At 42.4% G+C, this 18,986-nt stretch overlaps 1 long non-coding RNA gene across 2 annotated transcripts in view; it reads left to right on the top strand.

Annotated features, from left to right (window-relative positions):
* LOC122686605 overlaps nucleotides 1–18,986 on the top strand; it is a 348,073-nt gene that overhangs the window by 18,553 nt on the left and 310,534 nt on the right. Inside the window, exon 1 of one of the 2 annotated variants that reach the window (XR_006338851.1) lies at nucleotides 8,497–8,571. The exons of the other annotated variant lie outside the window; for it this stretch is intronic. This is a non-coding gene — a long non-coding RNA (uncharacterized LOC122686605). Of the gene's footprint in view, nucleotides 1–8,496; nucleotides 8,572–18,986 lie in introns of those variants that run through there. 2 annotated transcript variants of the gene reach the window in all.

Below are 18,986 nucleotides of genomic sequence, written 5' to 3' on the forward strand. Positions count from 1 at the left end.
TCCAACCAGTCCATCCTAGAGGATATCAGTCCTGGGTGTTCATTGGAAGGACTGATGTTGAAGCTGAAACTCCAATACTTTGGCCACCTGATGTGAAGAGCTGACTCATTGGAAAAGACCCTGATGCTGGGAAAGATTGAGGGCAGGAGGAGAAGGGGACAACAGAGGTTGAGATGGTTGGATGGCATCACCGACTCGATGGACATGGGTTTGGGTAAACTCTGGGAGTTGGTGATGGACAGGGAGGCCTGGCATGCTGCAGTTCATGGGGTCGCAAAGAGTCGGACATGACTGAGCGACTGAACTGAGCTGAGCTGAACTGAACCTCTGAGTCACTTACATAATCTGAAAGTCCGTATTTCTTGGTGCTGTATAGATAGAGCAATAGGTGATTTATGCCCCCGATACTTCGATTCCTAAATTTGTTTAAATTGGATGTTTTAAAGGTTATTCAAATATTTTCATTTTTAGCAGGAAGATTTGGAATGGCAAATTTGTATATCATTTAACATGTGTGCTTTTCATGTGGCTCCAATCTATTGTCATTCTCTAAATAGGCATCAAATATATGAAAATGGGAGGCAGAGGGGCAAAATGCAGAAATATAAAGCAGTACCTTGTGTGTGAAATCTGGTTTATAATTGTAATTGAATTGCAGTTTTCCTATTGGGAAGTCAGAGAACAAAGACAGTTCTTTATTGACTAATTAAAAAAAAAAAAGACAAAATACCCAAGCTGTTTATCATTTAATAAGAGAATCTAAAAGTTTCTTAAGGAGTTGAGTTAAAGAATCATAAAGTAAAATTCAGTCAATATTCAAGCCTCCAGAAACACTGTGAGGCATATGGTATGATTCCATGTATATGTAATATTTAGAAGAGATAAATTCATAGAGACAGAATATACTTGGATGTAACTGGGGGCTGGAAGAGAGGGAAATGGGAAAAAACTGCTTAATGGGTACAGAGTTTTACGTTGAATGGTAGAAAAGTTCCAGAACTAGATAAAGGTGGTTGTACAACATTATGAATTTTCTAGATGCCACTCAGTTAATCACTCTAAAAAGATTAATTTTATGTGAATTTACATAATTTTATGTGAATTAAAATCATATGAAAACTTGAGTTGATAAAATTACAATGCAACTAATTTCAATGAAACAAACAAAAAAATATTACAGGAAATTTTGAGCACCAATATGTTTCCCAAGAAAAAAAGAAATCAAAGGAATTTTTATACATTTGAGTAAGGTCTTAATTTTCTGCAACCTAGAGGCTAAATTCAAAAGTCTCCCTGAAAGAATCAAATTTAACAAATTGTTGATGCTGCATATCTTGTGAGAAAGAACATGTAGAAGTTTTGTGTGTGTGTGTGTTTTTGAGTAGAATAGAGCATATCTAATTTATAGGGATTTTAAATGACAAGCCTTTTCCAAATTCCAGAAGACTTTTAAAATTTGCATTCTTACAAATAAACCAGTCTCTCTTAGAAGCAACCTTAAGAAAAATAAAGAAGAAGAAACAGTGTGAGGGGAGAACAGACATGCTATGGGAGATTCTATTGCTCGTCCTTTCTGGGGTTATTTCTCCACTGAGCTCCAGCAGCATATTGGGCACCTACCGACCTGGGGACTTCCTCTTTCAGTATCCTATCATTTTGCCTTCTCATACGGTTCATGGGGTTCTCAAGGCAAGAATACTGAAATGGTTTGCCATTCCCTTCTCCAGTGGACCACATTCTGTGAGACGTCTCCACCATGACCCATCTGTCTTGGGTGGCCCCACACAGCATGGCTTAGTTTCATTGAGTTAGACAAGGCTGTGGTCCTGTGATCAGATTGGCTAGTAATTTTCTGTGATTATGATTTCAGTGTGTCTGCCCTTTGATGCCCTCTCGCAACACCTACCGTCTTACTTGGGTTTCTCTTACCTTGGATGTGGGGCATCTCTTCAGGCTGCTCCAGCAAAGCGCAGCCGCTGCTCCTTACCTTGTACAAGGAGTATCTCCTCACGTGGAGTATCTTGAATGTGGAGTAACTCCTCTTGGCCCTCCTGCACCCGTGCAGCCGCTGCTCCTTGGACGTGGGGTAGCTCCTCTCAGCCACTCCTGTGCCATCGCAGCCTGGTGCTCTCAGTCGCTGCCCCTGACCACCACTTGCTTTGCTCATAGTGATGCTTTCTAAGGCCCACCTGACTTCACATTCCAGGATGTCTGGTTCTAGGTGAGTGATCACACCATCGTGATTATCTGGGTCATGAAGATCTTTTTTGTACAGTCCTTCTGTGTATTCTTGCCACCTCGTCTTAATATCTTCTGCTTTTGTTAGGTCCATACCATTTCTGTCCTTTATTGAACCTATCTTTGCATGAAATGTTCCCTTGGTATCTCTAATTTTCTTGAAGAGATCTCTAGTCTTTCCCATTCTGTTGATTTTCCTCTATTTCGTTGCACTGATCACTGAGGAAGGCTTTCTTATCTCTCCTTGCTGTTCTTTGGAACTCTGCATTCAAATGAGAATATCTTTCCTTTTCTCCTTTGCTTTTCGCTTCTCTTCTTTTCACAGCTATTTGTAAGCCCTCCTCAGACAACCATTTTGCCTTTTTGCATTTCTTTTTCTTGGGGATGGTCTTAATCCCTGTCTCCTGTACAATGTCACGAACCTCCGTCCATGGTTCATCAGGCACTCTGTCTATCAGATCTAGTCCCTTAAATCTATTTCTCACTTCTACTGTATATTCATAAGGGATTTGATTTAGGTCATACCTGAATGGGCTAGTGGTTTTCCCTACTTTTCTTCAATTTAAGTCTGAATTTGACAATAAGAAGCTCATGATCTGAGCCACAGTCAGCTCCTGGTCTTGTTTTTGCTGACTGTATAGAGCTTCTCCATCTTTGGCTGCAAAGGATCTGCAATAATCAATCTGATTTCGGTATTGACCATCTGGTGATGTCCATGTGTAGAGTCTTCTCTTGTGTTGTTGGAAGAGGGTGTTTGCTATGACCAGTGTGTTCTCTTGGCAAAACTCTATTAGCCTTTGCCCTGCTTCATTCGGTACTCCAAGGCCAAATTTGCCTGTTACTCCAGGTGTTTTTTGACTTCCTTGCTGGTCCTTGTGGAGAAATTTCCTTTTGGGACACACAGGGCATGGCTACTGAATGGCACAGCCCTGAAGAACCACGTCTTTGGAGGACTGGGCAGGCTGTTTGCTGGCATTCCTGATGGGCAAGAGCAACTGCTGACTTTGCAGTCATCTCTATGTCGTAAATTTTCTTGAACAGTTCTGGTTTCATATAATTATTTTCCTCAATGTGATTCAATGAATTAAAATTAAATGTTACTTAAATTAGGTCTTTTCTTTAAAGAAATGAAATAAAATGTTATTTAAAGCACATGTGAAACTCATCCTAAAATTCAATTATTAAAAGAATGCTTAATATGTGTGATATGTATATAAATAACATTTATTACTGAAGTGATCTTTGGTTATCTGTTACTTTGCAACTTACATTCAGATATCAGGAAGAAATTTTTTAAAATGAAACTTTTATTTTAGAACAACTTTAGATTTACAGAATGACTGCAAATATAATACAGAGAGTTTCCATATATATAATACCCAGTTTCCCTTGTTATTAACATCTTATGTTAATGTGCTACATTTGTCACAACTAATGAACCAATATTAAAACACTGTTATTAACTAAAGCCCGTAGTTTATTCAAATCTACTCCATTTCCCCCTAATGTTGTTTTCTGTTGTAGGATCCTATCCATGATTTCACAGTACCTTTATTTATCATGTGATTTTTTTTCTTTTATTTTTGTAAAACAGTTTCTTTTTGGCTGCACCACTTGTCATATGGGATCCTAGTTCCCTGACCAGGGATTGAACCCGCACACTCTTCATTGGAAACTTGGAGTCTTAACCACTGGACTGCCAGGCAAGTCCCTTTCGTGAGATCTTGCTTGTGACATTTTCTCATACCTTTTTGTTCAGGCTGACCTTGACAGTTTTGAGAATTAACCAATCTCATATTTTGTCCACATGTTTTGGGATTTTTCTGATATCCTTCTCATGACTAAAAATGTGTTTGTGGGAGAAAAACCAGAGAAGTAAAGTTCCATTCTCATCACATCGTATGCATGGTGCATACCGTCAGTATAACCTGTTCTTGGTGTTAACCTTGATCACCAGATTAAGGTAGTGTCTGTCAGGATTCTCCACTAACTATAATTAATTATTATTTTTCTGCTTCCATACTGTACTTTTTGGAAGAAACTCACTGTGTGAAGTCCACACTTAAGGGTAGTGAGTTGTGTTTGATTTCCTTGAGGGTAAGAGTATATACATAAATTAGTTAGAATTTTTCTGCTTAGGAGATTTGTCTGTTGTCCTTACTCATTTACTTAATCAGTTTTATTATTGTGGAGTCAAGTATATTTATTTTGCACAACTGTATCTGTTTTGTTGCCCAAATTGCTCCCTTTTCAGTTATTGGAAAACTCTTTCAGTTGGCTGCTAGGTCCTTTTTATATACTTCCATCATTGCATTTTTAAAAAATCTTGAAACTTTCTTAATTTTTGGCACTAACTACAGTATGCTGTAGGCTCATCTAGCAAATTTCTGGTCCAGTTCCAGAATCAATCATGTCTACAAGTAGCTCTGGTTTCTTTTATTCGATAATTTTATTAGAAACCAAGATCTGGGTGGTAGGTGTGCTAGTTGCCACCGAGTGTTTGCCATTATTTCTGGGCCCTCTCAGCTGACAGGGCAAGGAGATGCGTGTGTATATACCAACTTGTGTATATGCACACATGACTATAATTATTCTATATGTAATCAGCTGTACCTGTAATAAGTTACACATGAATTCATACTGACATCCCCATTTCTAGTCCACTCCCACAGTCCTCCTCCTATTCACCTGTCACTTCCCACTTCAAAAGTGAGAACCCTAGCCCTCACTGTTTTGCATCCATTTACTTAATTGTTCCTTTCCAGTATGGTGGTTTTAGAACTGCTAACCCATACCTCATGGGAAAAACGTTATCAGCTAGAGTACAGTGCAGAGTAAAGGAATTATGTATAATTCCTTTTGACTTGAGTCTTAACAGCCATTCATTTCCAAAGTTCTTTAGGTCGGCATCTTATTCCTCCACTTTCTTCAGTGAAGTTGTTTCATACATTCATAATGCATTTAGATTCTTCTGTCACATTCTGCATTTCATCCTGGGATCCCAGATCTCCTAAATGACTTTAAAAAAATACGCATACTTTAAGATTTTCTCTTTGGTCTTTAAAGTTCTCTGGGTTTTGACAAATGCTTAATGTCTTATCAGTTCAGTTCAGTTCAGGTCAGTTGCTCAGTCATGTCCAACTCTTTGTGACCCCATGAACCGCAGCATGCCAGGCCTCCCTGTCCATAACCAACTCCCAGAGTTTACCCAAACCCATGTCCACTGAGTTGGTGATGCCATCCAACCATCTCTTCCTCTGTCGACCACTTCTCCTCCTGCCTTCAATCTTTCCCAACATCAGGGTCTTTTCCAATGAGTCAGCTCTTCACATCAGGTGGCCAAAGTATTGGAGTTTCAGCTTCAACATCAGTCCTTCCAATGAACACCCAGGACTGATATCCTCTAGGATGGACTGGTTGGATCTCCTTGCAGTCCAAGGGACTCTCAAGAGTCTTCTCCAACACCACAGTTCAAAAGCATCAATTCTTCTGAGCTCAGCTTTCTTTACAGTCCAATTCTCACAGCCATACATGACTACTGGAAAAACCATAGCCTTGACTAGATGGACCTTTGTTGGCAAAGTAATGTCTCTGCTTCTTAATATGCTGTCTAGGTTGGTCATAACTTTCCTTCCAAGGAGTAAGCATCTTTTAATTTCATGGCTGCAATCACCATCTGCAGTCATTCTGAAGCCCAGAAAAATAAAGTCGGCCACTGTTTCCACTGTTTCCCCATCTATTTGCCTTGAAGTGATGGGACCGGATGCCCTGATCTTAGTTTTCTGAATGTTGAGCTTTAAGCCAACTTTTTCAGTCTCCTCTTTCACTTTCATCAAGAGGTTCTTTAGTTCTTCTTCACTTTCTGCCATAAGGGTGGTGTCATCTGCATATCTGAGGTTATTGAACATAATTTTTTATGTTCACCATTAAAGTATCATACAGGACAATTTCACAACCTCCCTCCCCCCAGATTTCCTATGCTTTACCTAATCAACCTTTTACCCCTTCTCCAGTGCCTGGCAACCACTGACCTGATTACCACATCTATAGATTTGCCTTTTCCACAGTGTCATCTAATTGGAATCATACATTATGTAGCTTTTTTAGATTGGGTGGTTTAGCTTTTTCAATATAACATATATAAATATATATGCATATATATTTTGTTTAATATATATGTGAGATATATAATTTAAATATATATAAATGTTACATATTAAATGTATATATAAATTACATATAAATATATATCCATATATGTGCACACATATGAATCTGTAACAGCTACAGATTTCCCCTTTAGCACTGCTTTTGCTGCATGCTATAACTTGTTGGTGTCTTTGTTTCATTTTCATTTATCTCTAAGTTATTTTCTAATTTCCCTTGTGATTCCATCTTTAGTTCATTGGTTTGTTGTGGTTTAGTCGCTAAGTCATGTCCAACTGTTTCACCACCCCACGGACTGTAGCCTGCCAGGCTCCTCTGTCCATGAGATTTCCCAGGCTAGAATACTGGAGTGGGTTGCCCTTTCCTCCTCCAGGACATTTTCCACACCCAGGGATCCAACCAGAGTCTTCTGCATTAGCAGGCAGATTCTCTACCACTGAGCCACCAGGGGAGCCCAAATCATTGGCTAAGAATATGTTAATTTCACACACTTGTGAATGTTCCAGTTTCTTTCAATTCACTTGAAAGGTTACTGTACTGGTTTTGACTAGTGTTCTGTATATGTGTATTGGGTTTCCCTTGTGGTTCAGCTGGTAAAGAATCTGCCTGCAACATGGAAGACCTGGGTTTGATCCCTGGGTTGGGAAGAACCCCTGAAGAAGGGAAAGGCGACTCACTCTAGTATTCTGGCCTGGAGAATTCCTTGGACTGTATAGTCCATGGGGTTGCAAAGAGCCTGACACAACTGAGTGACTTTCACTGATACGTGTGTTTGTTCTAGTTGCTTTATTGTGTTGTCCAAGCCCTCTGTTTCTTTCCTGATCTTCTGTCTGGTTGTCCCATCCATTACTGAGATTGGGTAATAGCCTCCAAGTATTAACAACAGGACCATCCATTTCTCCCTTCAGTTCAGTTGCATTCCTCTCAAGGAAGCTCTGCTGTTCATGAACTCCTTCAGCGCTTTGTATGGCTGACAAAGTCTTCATTTCTCTTTCACTTCTGAAGAACAATTCACTGGATACAGGTCTCCTGGGATGAACCCAGGCCACCTAGCAGGTTCTGGAGGAACAACCAGCTGAGGCCCTGGGGTTTCCCACTAAACGGCGGAAGGCTCCGAATTTGCCACGCGGGCTCAGCGGGCGGCTCCTGCTGGTCTCGGATCATCCTGCCTGGGTGGCGTGGGCTTTGGTCCAGAGGCATTCCCTGACACCTGGCCTGCCCCTGAGGTGAAGGCCATGGGGAGGGGTAGACGTCGCCCTGTTGAATAGGTTTGGAGTCTACTTGATGGATGGCGTGGGCAGGAATCCTTGTGAACAGAAAGTCCGGGCCTAGGCCCTTCCAGCACCCAGAGCACCCCGGTGTTTCTTGTCACAGGGCTTCCCAGCAGGCCCTCGTGGAAGCCTGAAGTCCCCTGAGGTGAGGCCTCTTCTGGGGAGAGAGGTGGTGGAGGCAGCCCCTTGGGCCTGAGGGCTGTGGCCTGTTGGGGAAGTCTAGTCCATCCTCTCTCTGCGGCACCCCAGGGCCTCAGTCACGGCCCTCCCTTGCACCCCAGGCCACTCAGCCTCTACAGCCCCAGTCCAGCCCTCTTGGCGGTCCAGGAAACCCCACTCTTCCTGCCCAGGCCTAGCTCCATCTGAGGGCTTGCAGGCCACCCTGGGGTGAAGGGAGAAAACAGATGTTGCTGGTTTCCAGGAGCAGCTGACTGGCTGTCCTCTGCAGGTCAGGAGGATCTGCCCAACTTTCACACCTCCTGGGCTCTTTCAGGATTTTCTCTTGGTCTTTGGTTTTCTGCAGTTTGAATAGATGTATCTAGGTATGGGCTTTTTGGTTAGGGTCTTTTCTTAGACGGGGGTGGGCCTATGGGTTGGTTGGTTTGTTTGTTTAGTGGTTAGTTTGAGCTTTCTGGATCTGTGGTTCAGTGGATCCCATAAATTTTCTAAAGGTCTCAGCTTTTATTTCTTTAATTTTTTTGACTCTTTTTTTTCTCTTTATTGTGTATCTGGTATTCCCATTATGAACAGTTGCACCTTGTGTTAATTGTTCTGTTCATTATTATTTTTATTAATGTTTTCCTTTATTTTTGATTTTCAGTTTGGGAAATACAGACCTATCTTTAAGCTCATTGACTCCTTGGCTGTGACAAGTCTATGGTTGAGTTCATCCGAGGTAATCTTCGTTTCTATTATTGTATTTTCGGTTCTAGGATTTTCTTTTGGCTCTTTCTTAAGAGTTTCTGTGTAAGAAACATCTTGAATTTAACATATTAGTTAGACTTATTTTTAATGACTGAACAATTGTAATATCTGTCATTTCTGAATTTGATTCTGATATTTACTTTGGCTCTTCAGACTTTTTATTTTTTCTTTTCCTTTTGGAGAGACTTGTTTTTTTGGTGAAATCAGGATATGATCGATGCATTGGGTAATAGGAACTGAGGTCAGTAGGCCTTGAGTGTGAGGTTTTCTGCTCGTCTTTCTGGGAGCTGAGCTGTATTTGCTGTTTGCTGTAGGTGCCAGGTCCTTCCAGTTCTTTTAGCGTCCTTGATTCTGTCTCCCTTATTGATTTTGGGATTCTCCATGTCCTACAGCCCTTTTAGCTGTAACTCATTCATATTATCCTGGGGCCCTGTTTGTGTGGTGGTCTATCTGGGAGAAGGGACATTCTTGAATCTTCCTATTGAGTCTGTTTCATTGGGCCTTTGTCTGTAGCCCATGATCACAGGTGTTTTACACTTTCCCCTGCCTTGCTCCTTAGGTAAGACAAGAAGGTTGGATGGGGGCAGGAATCAAAGAAATGACCACACCCTCCCCCCACTGGATCTAGAACGAGTTTCTGGTAGAGTCCTTCCCCCTGGAGAGAAGAATGTTATAGAAAAGGTCTGGGCCAGTTTCATGAGCATTACTTCTCATCTCCCATGCCAGAGCTGGGAGAGTATCTTTATCAGAGAAGCTGGTGAGATTCATGGACATAAAGCCAATAAAATGTGTGCTGCCCTCCCCTTCCCCATCATAATCCCAAGGAAATTCTCATTCTCAAGCTAGTACACACTCAGCCTCTAGCAATTCACCCAGATTTCCGTTTACATGCTGTGAGAACTCCAGGAACTTCTGCTCCAGGTAAGCCATTCTTGGCAGTGACCATCTGGATTTCTCTGACTCTGCAGATTTCGGAGCATCAGTTTGCCCTGTGGCCTCCCTGTGTGGGTCCAAGAAAAGTCTTTGGTTTTTAGTTTGTCCAGGCTAGAGAATTCTGTATGCCAAAGCTGAAATTGCAAGATATAAGACTTATGATTTTTCAATGATTGTTGATGAAGCAAAGTCAGTTTTAGGGTTTTAGAATTTGAAGAGAAATGGTTTTTGTTTTAATTGTTTGGCCACATTGCACAGCATGTGGAATCTTAGTTCTCTGACTGAGGATCGAACCTGGACCCCTGCATTGGGAGCGCAGAGTGCTAGCCACTGGACCACTGAGAAAGTCTGCATGAGGTGGTGTTTCTAGTGAGGGGAAGTGGGAGCACTTTCTGAGTCATGACTCAGAGTCTGCATTACTACGTCCAGAAAACTTGAGTGAAACAATTTTATGCCTATGGTAGTTAAGACCTGGGACAAGGAGATGGGGGAGGAGAATGCTGCTCAATACCTGTGATATTGTAAAGACCGAGCATTTAGGTGATGGGCTGAATACATTAGTTTCGTCTTTGTATTTGGTTGTCATGAGAACCCAGTATATACCAGAAATATGCTGACTGTTGAGGATTAGCCATATTAACCCACATGGAGCTCATATATTAATGGAGGGTCCCAGAAATTGGTTATTGTCTACTCAGCAATCATTTCCTCCTCCTCTCTAACATAATTAGTTCAGGGAGCAGGAGAAAATGCTCTGATCTCTGAGAAGGGCAGACCCCCCGTCAGTCTGAGGGGCTGTATTATAATCAGCCAACAAAGGTCCATCCAGTTAAGGCTATGGTTTTTCCAGTAGTCATGTATGGATGTGAGAATTGGACTATAAAGAAAGCTGAGCACCAAAGAATTGATGCTTTTGAACTGTGGTGTTGGAGAAGACTCTTGAGAGTCCCTTGGAGTGCAGGGAGATCCAACCAGTCCATCCTAAAGGAAATCAGTCCTGAGTATTCACTGGAAGGACTGATGTTGAAGCTGAAACTCCAATACTTTGGCCACCTGATGCGAGGAAGTGACTCATTTGAAAAGACCCTGATGTTGGGAAAGATTGAAGGCAGGAAGAGAAGGGGACGACAGAGGATGAGATGGGTGGATGGCATCACTGACTCAATGGGCATGAGTTTGAGTAGGCTCCGGGATTTTGTGATGGACAGGGCATGGTGCAGTCCATGGGGTCGCAAAGAGTCAGACACAACTGAGTGTCTGAACTGAACTGAACTGAAGACAGTCATGATACCCTCATTACTCTTTGCTAGAAACTTGGTACCCCAGCCTCCTCTTCAGCTGAGTAATGCGAGGGAACGTTTTCCTAGGAGCTTCCAGGGATGGGGGTGGATTTTCTTCTAAATAAGAACAGAGGACCTTAGAAAGTAGAAGGCTTTGTGTTCCTTCATTCCTTCCCTTTTGGGAATTTTGGTTTAAGGCTATGTCTGTAGCTGCAGAAATCATTTTGTGACTCTAAGAAGGTAAGCAGAGGACACAAAGTCAGAGTATGTAGGTAGGAGGGGAGAAGGCTGGAAGGAGTTCTAGACCACAAGGGAACCCTGGATCCTTCTGCCTCCCGTAAGGTCCTGTGGTTTATATTGGTGCTTCTGGTAATGAGTGGTGAATGACGTTAGGACCTGTAGGCTCCCCTGTGTTCAGTGAGACAAATCCATGGATCTTGTGCTTTGATGTGGCAGCACTGTCAACTGGGAGCATCTAAACAGTCCTGGTTTGTGTGTTCACTTTGTCACAAGCTGACACTGGTCTGCGGACCATGTTTGGAATTGCACCCATTAGTCAGCCTTTGGGCTTCCCTCATAGCTAAGTTGGTAAAGAACCTGCCTGCAATGCAGGAGACCCAGGTTCAATCCCTGGGTTGGGAAGATCCCCTGGAGAAGGAAATGGCAACCCACTCCAGTAGTCTTGCCTAGAGAATCCAATGGACAGAGGATCCTGACAGGCTATAGCCAGTGGGGTTGCAAGAGTCCAAGAGTCACACACGACTTCGTGGCTAAACTAATTAGCCTTTGCTTAAGGATGATACAGGGACTTTAAGGAAATGTTTATGTTTTAAATCTAATTCTTTTAGCACACTCCTCCTCCGTCACATGATTCTGAAAAGAGCCCAGCCCAGTGGCAGTGGGTGCATACGTGCTAAGTCACTCAGTTGCGTCTGACTCTTTGCAACCCCATGGACTGTAGCCACCAGGCTCCTCTGTCGATGGGATTCTTCAGGCAAGAATACTGGTGTGAGTTGCCATACCCTTCTCCAGGGGATCTTCCTGATCCAGGGATCAAAACCCCATCTCTTATGTTTCCTGAATCGGCAGGACGGTTCTTTACCAGGAACACCACCTGGGCAGTGGGTGGATCTTCCAATCTGAATCACGTTTTTCTCCAAAACTAAAGCCAGTCTGACTGGGCTTGGCTGCCTTTTTCAGGAGGATCCTCAGTTACTCTGATAAGCCTAAACATGCCCAAATCTCAGGAGTGGACGTGACCTGGCCTCACACTGGTTTTACGCACACATGTACACACACCCCTCTTCAGACAGCTTTTCATCTTTTTCTTTCTCTGACAATGCCTGTGAGCTCATTTGAAACAGATTTCATGTAAATCATGTGTCTGAGGGGGGAGATTATGGAGAGGGGAATTCATCCTGTAAGTTGAATTCTTCTAGCAACAGACCTGGTTAGAGGCTCCCCAGCAATAGTACTCAGTACACATCCTTGGCAGTTGAGAAGTCTTACTGGATTCTGGAAAGCTAGTTATCTGGAAAAAATGCATCATTTCCATGAGAATGAAGAAATATGAAGGGTGGAGCAGGGAAAATTGTTAAAACTGCAAGTGTGTGTCTAGTTAACCATGTCAGAGAAACAGTTCACTATAACATGTGATAACTCTCTGAAGGAAAACCACAGAAAGAATCCCATGGGGAGAGTTGCTTGTATTCTCTGCTTGGAGTGGAATAATGTTGGTTTGAACTCGGACAGAGGGAGATCACTCCACACAGAAAGGCCTTGCATTTCTTTCTCAGCACTGGCCGTAACATAAGACTTTGACATGTTCTTCCTTTTTTCAATTAGGTTTTTTTTTTTTTTTTGACATATTTATTTTTGGCTGTGCTGGGTCTTTGGTGCGGCTCGGGCTTTTCTTTAGTGGGGAGTACTCTCTAGTTGCGGTGCACGGGCTTCTCACTGTGTTGGGTTCTCTTTTGCGGAGCATGGGCTCTAGGGAGCTCAGTTTCAGTAGTTGTGGCTCCCAGGCTCTTGAGGGCCGGTTCAGTGATTATGGTTCGCAGGCTTATTTGCTCTACCTGGAGCACGGCTCAAGCCTGTGTCTCCTGCATCAGCAGGCAGATTCTTTACCACTGAGTCACCAGGGAGGCCCTCAATTAGTATTTCTTAACTGCCATACTGGGGTGAACAGTGTCCCAGACTCCCAAATTCATGTCCACCCAGAATCTGTGAACATGACCTTAACTGGAAATAGTCTTTGCAGATACAGTCAAGATGAGGTGTCCTTCTAGGAAGAGGGATATTGGGATACACCGGGGAGAAATCCCGGTGAAGATAGAGACAAAGACTTGGAGAACTGCATCTACAGGCCAGGAAGGCTGAGGATTGCTGGCAGCCACCAGAAATGATGAGAAACAAGAAAGGAGCCTTCCCTAGAGCCTCCAGAGAGAGCATGGCCTGCTCACACCTTGGCTTTGGCCTTCTCGCCTCCAGAACTGTGAGAGAGACACGTTTCTGTTTTTATAGAATACCCTGTATATGGCACTTGGTTATGGCAGCCCTCAGACACTGATACATGACTTGATCGGTACATGTTGTTGTTGTTTAGTTGCTCAGGTGTGTCTGACTCTTTGTGATCCCATGGACTATAGGCTCCTCTGTCCTTGGGATTCTCCAGGAAAGAATACTGAAGAAGGCTGCCATTCCCTTCTCCAGGGGATCTTCCCAACACAGAGATTGAACCCAGGTCTCCTGCATTGGCAGGCAGATTCTTTACCATCGAGCCACCAGGAAAGCCCAATAGGTACACAGTACAGAGCTAGAAGCATAATACTTTTGTGTGACTTTAGGTCATGTCTCCCGAACACCAACATACACAGATGAAAAGGGAAATGAAATCATCCAGTGTTTTGTTTAAAAATCGGCAAAGATAGGGACTCCTGCAATAACAGGAAAGGACAGTCTTGCCAGGTATCTGATGTTTTCATGTTTTCTTGAGATCCAGATGAAATGGTTCAGGATGTGCACTAAGTCTCTCATGACATCTAACCCTATCCCTCTGACCCCAGAGCTTCTTGTTTTCCTATAGCTGAAAAGACTGAAACTTCTTTGGTTGATGAAAATTACCTGGGCTGCCAGTGAATTCCAGTTTTCAGGAAACCTGGATATTTAACTAGCACTCAGTAAGTATCTGGAGAAGGCAATGGCAACCCAGTCCAGTGCTCTTGCCTGGAAAATCCCATGGACGGAAGGGCCTGGTGGGCGGCAGGCCATGGGGTCGCTAAGAATCGGAAACGACTGAGCGACTTCACTTTTACTTTTCATTTTCATGCATTGGAGAAGGAAATGGCAACCCACTCCAGTGTTCTTGCCTGGAGAATCTCAGGGACCGGGGAGCCTCGTGGGCTTCTGTCTATGGGGTCGCACAGAGTCAGACATGACTGAAGTGACTTAGCAGCAGCAGCAGCAGTATCAATAGCAATTTTAATCAATGGATTTAAGTCGCTCAGACCTGTGTAACCAGAGATTATCCAGAGAACATGAAACATGTTTTGATGCATTTGATTTAATGATTGAGCTCCTCTTGTGTCCAGGAAACATCTACTGAGCATGTCCCTGTTGTCAGACCCACCTAGACTGGGAAGCGCAGGGAGGTGGGGTGGAGAAAACCACACTTGAATCTTGATTATGCCCCTTGCAGCTTGCAAGGTGATTGTTTGCTTAGGCAAGTTATTTAATCCTGTTGGATGTCTGCTTCTTTGTCTGTGAAATTGTGGTAATGTGGGACATTATATAAGTGCAAAGTATTATAATGAGAAAATTGGATGTGTGCACAGATATTTGCAAGAACAAGCCTTCCAGCACTAAAGGGAGAACTGGAAATATCAGAAATGTAAAACTAGGAAGACAGAGTATTCTCCCTGAATGAAGAATAATCTTTTAAGTAAGCTGCTCCCCGAATGCCCTTTGTTCTGAAATAGGAAAGGCCTGAGGATGATTTCTTTATAAAGAGCAATGCTTGTCAGGGAGACAAATGAAAGGCAGGTTCTCTGACTCGACTGCGACAATAATTGAACATTCCTTAGGAGAAAATCGACTTCTCTCATTACTAAAAAAGAAATAGTGTAAAGTTTTTTTTTTTAAATGTGGAAACTATGAGTTTTAAAAATAGGCCCTACTTGCAGAAATGATATAGTATAGAAGAACAAAGATCAAAACGACACAGAAAGGGAAACACCAGATGAATCACTTGCAATCAGATCCATTTTCCTCTTGCAGACCGAGAAATAAAAACCAAGCCAAAAGGCCAGAATGTCCCTGTTTTGTCATCAAATGATGAACACTGCAGGAAAACTCTAATTATATAACTTTAACCATAACCACAGTACAGGGGAAAAAAAAAAAAAAACTTACTGTTTAAAAAATAACCGTAACTGTACATCTATTTCTTTCTGTCCCTGAGGGAAACGTTAGCTGGGGTTCAGAGCCTCGTGCTCTGGGATATTGATGGGATTCAGTTCCAGTTCTGATTCATGTGATCCTTGGCTTCCCTGACACAAGAAATCAATTGACTGCCCCTCCCCACCTCTGTGTAATTGACATTTGTCTTTTTTTGTTGTTGTTTATCTGGCATTTAAACTTAAAATTTTTTTAAAAATTTTATTTTATTTCTGGCTGTGCTGGGACTTCGTTGCTGTGCAGGTTTTTCTCTAGTTGCAATGAGCGGGGGCTCAAGTTGCCATGTGCGGGCTTCTCATTGTGGTGGCTTCTCTCCTCGTGAAGCACAGGCTCTAGGGCGCGCAGACTTCAGTAGTTGCAGCGCATAGGCTCAGTAATTGTGCACACGCTTAGTTGCTCCGAGGCATGTGGGATCTTCTGGGACCACGGATCAAACCCACGTCTCCTGCATTGGCAGGCAGGTTCTTTACCACTGAGCTACCAGGGAAGCCTTAAACGCCTGTGTTTGAAAATTTTCCTACCTCGTAAGTCTGTGTGGGAAGCAAATACAGCCTACCTCTATGAAAGCTGGCAATTCCAGCTGTGGATTTTCTTTTCCCTTGTATTGATAGTTTGAGCATGGGAGTGTAAAGAGTACTGATTTACCCATCAGAAGCATCAGCCTTAGATCTTGACTCAAAGGCCATACAGAGAGGGAGGCACCCTAGAGAGTCCTTTCTGGGGGCAGGAAATAGCAGCAGTCACAACAGCAGTGTGTGTCCATTGTCACTGGAGGCAGGGGTACAGCTATAGCATCTTGTATCTGCTGCTAGTGGTGACAGTGGTGGGCAAAAGTGGTGTCCTTAATGATCGGTCTTTTCTTGATGGAAAATCTGAGAAGCAGGAAGTGTAATGTTGATCTCTCCTCACCTTCATTTCTATTGGTTTTCTAAGCCTGGGTCTTTAGTTGGTCAAAAGCTGTTCAATAGTCTCTTCGTAATTTCATTTTTCTGTTCTTTTCTGGAATCCACCAGAGACAGAAACTGGACAGATAAAGAGATGCTTGTAGGCAGTAAATAGGCTTTAAAGACAATCAGGCAATTTGAGATTATACGACCTGGTGGGGGCTGAAGGCAGAGAAAATACAGCCATATTTGGGGATGGGAATCTGCCTGCTATGGCACTCAGTGGCCAGAAAACTAATTAAAATATCACTGGTATTTATTTAAAATGAGGTGTCCACTAAAGGCAGGGGGCAAATATTAGAGAAGCTCTCAGTTATTGACCCAGTTCTAGGCCAGTTGATCCATGGATCATGGTTTGACTTCAAAGTTCTATTCAGCCACTCAGATGAAGAAAGAGAATGGTAGACTTATTTCTAAATGTTTGTCTATCTTTGACTTAAAAATGGTGACTTTCTATGACCATGCTTAAAAAAAAAAAAGCAAAAAAACCCCTTCAATTCTTAAGGCCATCGGGGTTAAATAAATAAATAAAACCTATACGGTTTTATCTCAGCTGCAAAATTACAAAGCTGTTGATTTATTGGCTTTGTCAGGTCACTAATGTAGGAGCTCAAGAATCGATTGAGAAATACTGAGGATCCATGACCTGGAACAGAAAATAAGGGAGGCATCATGAGACCTGGATTACCTCAACCTCTGCTGATCCTTATCAGCCAAGAATCTAGTTTCCCTGTCTGTTAGCTGTATCTACCTTTTCTGAACAGTAATGATATGCTGAAAGGCAAAAATCAGTGTATATCATGCTCTCTGACCTGCATGCCAATGGCTGGAGGTTCACAGCAGCATAGTAAGGAGGATCTATGACAGACTCTAACCCAGGAGGAGAAGTCTTACACATCTATACACCACGAAAAAGCATGAGGAATGTGTCATCAATGTGCTTGGAGATGTCTGACCTAGAACGTAGTTTCGATTTGATTCAATGAGCCGGTCAGTCTTAGCAGCACCTTGGTGATCTGGAGGTCTCTGGAACCAGTATGATGAAGCAGCACACAAACCAAAAAGGGATTTGTACACGTCAAAATCTGCTGCATGGAGACCTGACTTGAACCGCCGTGATAGTCCCAGCTCTTCATCCAGTTCTCAGACCTAAATCATTTCAAAGGCCTGGAATATCTTGAGTCCACAGAAGACCAGGTGCCATTGAGGAAGAAGCCCTGTAATAACATCACACGTAGTTAAAGTAACTCTCATCCTAGAATCTCAAAAATGGAACCTGTACTCCTTCAGCAATTCTCTCTTCTCTGTAACCGGTTGACTGAAGAGAAAAGAAAATTTAACCTTAATTGTAAAAGACCCTGCCTGATATGTGAACTCTTATAAGCTGGCTTCTATAGAATTACAGACCCAACCAGGGTGACTCTGAAGCATAGGAAAAAGTGAAATTCCTCCCAATGTATATTTTAAGTATTTTGCCTGGAAGGAGAGATTACTTCAGGCCCTACAGTCAATCACTGATTATTTTTAATGATTCTTTGGGGAGATCAGAACATGGAACAAGATTTGGAGGCCCGATGACAAACATGCTTGCAGGGAGAATTATGAAGGTCAGATTTTGAAGAGGACCAGAGTGTAAGAATTTGTTCCATATGAATATTCTTCCCCAAAACACTCAAGTGCTAATCAGCCAAAATGTCTGGCTTTGTGAATGTACATTTCCTAATCTTTCTAATACTCTTAGTGGGTTCCTGAATAAAGAGAACATGACACCAGTGACAGAGGCTTTTACCTGGGCTAAACAGCCTTATTCTCTTTGACTATAAATATATTTCCACCAGGGAACACAAAAAAATAGCTCCTTTGGATTGAAACTTGAGGATACCCCTAATCATTTCAGGTTCTTCTTGCCATTTAACAAATGGGAACAAAAAAGACATGGGGATATTGGTGTTGACTAATTCTGATTATCAAGAGAAAAAATACTCTTAATACTTGACACTCTTAATGGTAAAGAGGGATTTGGACAGAACTCCAGGTAATCTACCACTTCCTGTTCTACCAAGTCAAGCAGTAAGAATTAATGGATTTTTGACAACCCAATCTAGATAGAATACTCGTGGTTCAGATTCCTTACCTAATGAAGTCACTATACATACTAAAGAATCTGAACAGCTAGGCTAAACACAAGTGGAATTGGTAAAATAGAAAAGTCATTAAAGAAATATGGCCTTCTGACAAGTGCAGAAATAAGAATTGTAACATATACATAAATTATTTCTTGCTGATGCACATACATATTTGTGTATTTGAACTACTCCTTATTTCCACTCCTCTTCTACTGCTTTGTAAAGGATGTGTTGATGATTTCAACTTTATGTTTTTTGGCTGCACCATGTGGCTTGTGGGATCTTAGTTCCCCAGCCAAGGATGGAACCTGTGCCCCCTGCATTGGAAGCTTATGATCTTAACCACTGAGACTCCAGCGAAGTCCTTCAACCTTATATTTTAATCCATAGGTTATAAAACTAAAAGATTGAAATGGTGACATTTCCCCACTAACTGTGGGAAAACTGCTCACTGTCCAGAGTTTCAGTATTTGGAGTGAAGTTTATTAACTAACTGTACTTTAATAATAAAATCTGTGCGTTTCAGTTGTGTCCGACTCTTTGCGACCCCATGGACTGTAGCCCACCAGGCTCCTCTGTCCATGGGATTCTCCAGGGCAAGAATCCAGGAGTGGGTTGTTATTCCCTTCTCCAGGGGATCTTCCCAAC

Source organism: Cervus elaphus, chromosome 30, assembly GCF_910594005.1.
Source record: "Cervus elaphus chromosome 30, mCerEla1.1, whole genome shotgun sequence".
In the NCBI taxonomy this organism is placed as follows: domain Eukaryota; kingdom Metazoa; phylum Chordata; class Mammalia; order Artiodactyla; family Cervidae; genus Cervus; species Cervus elaphus.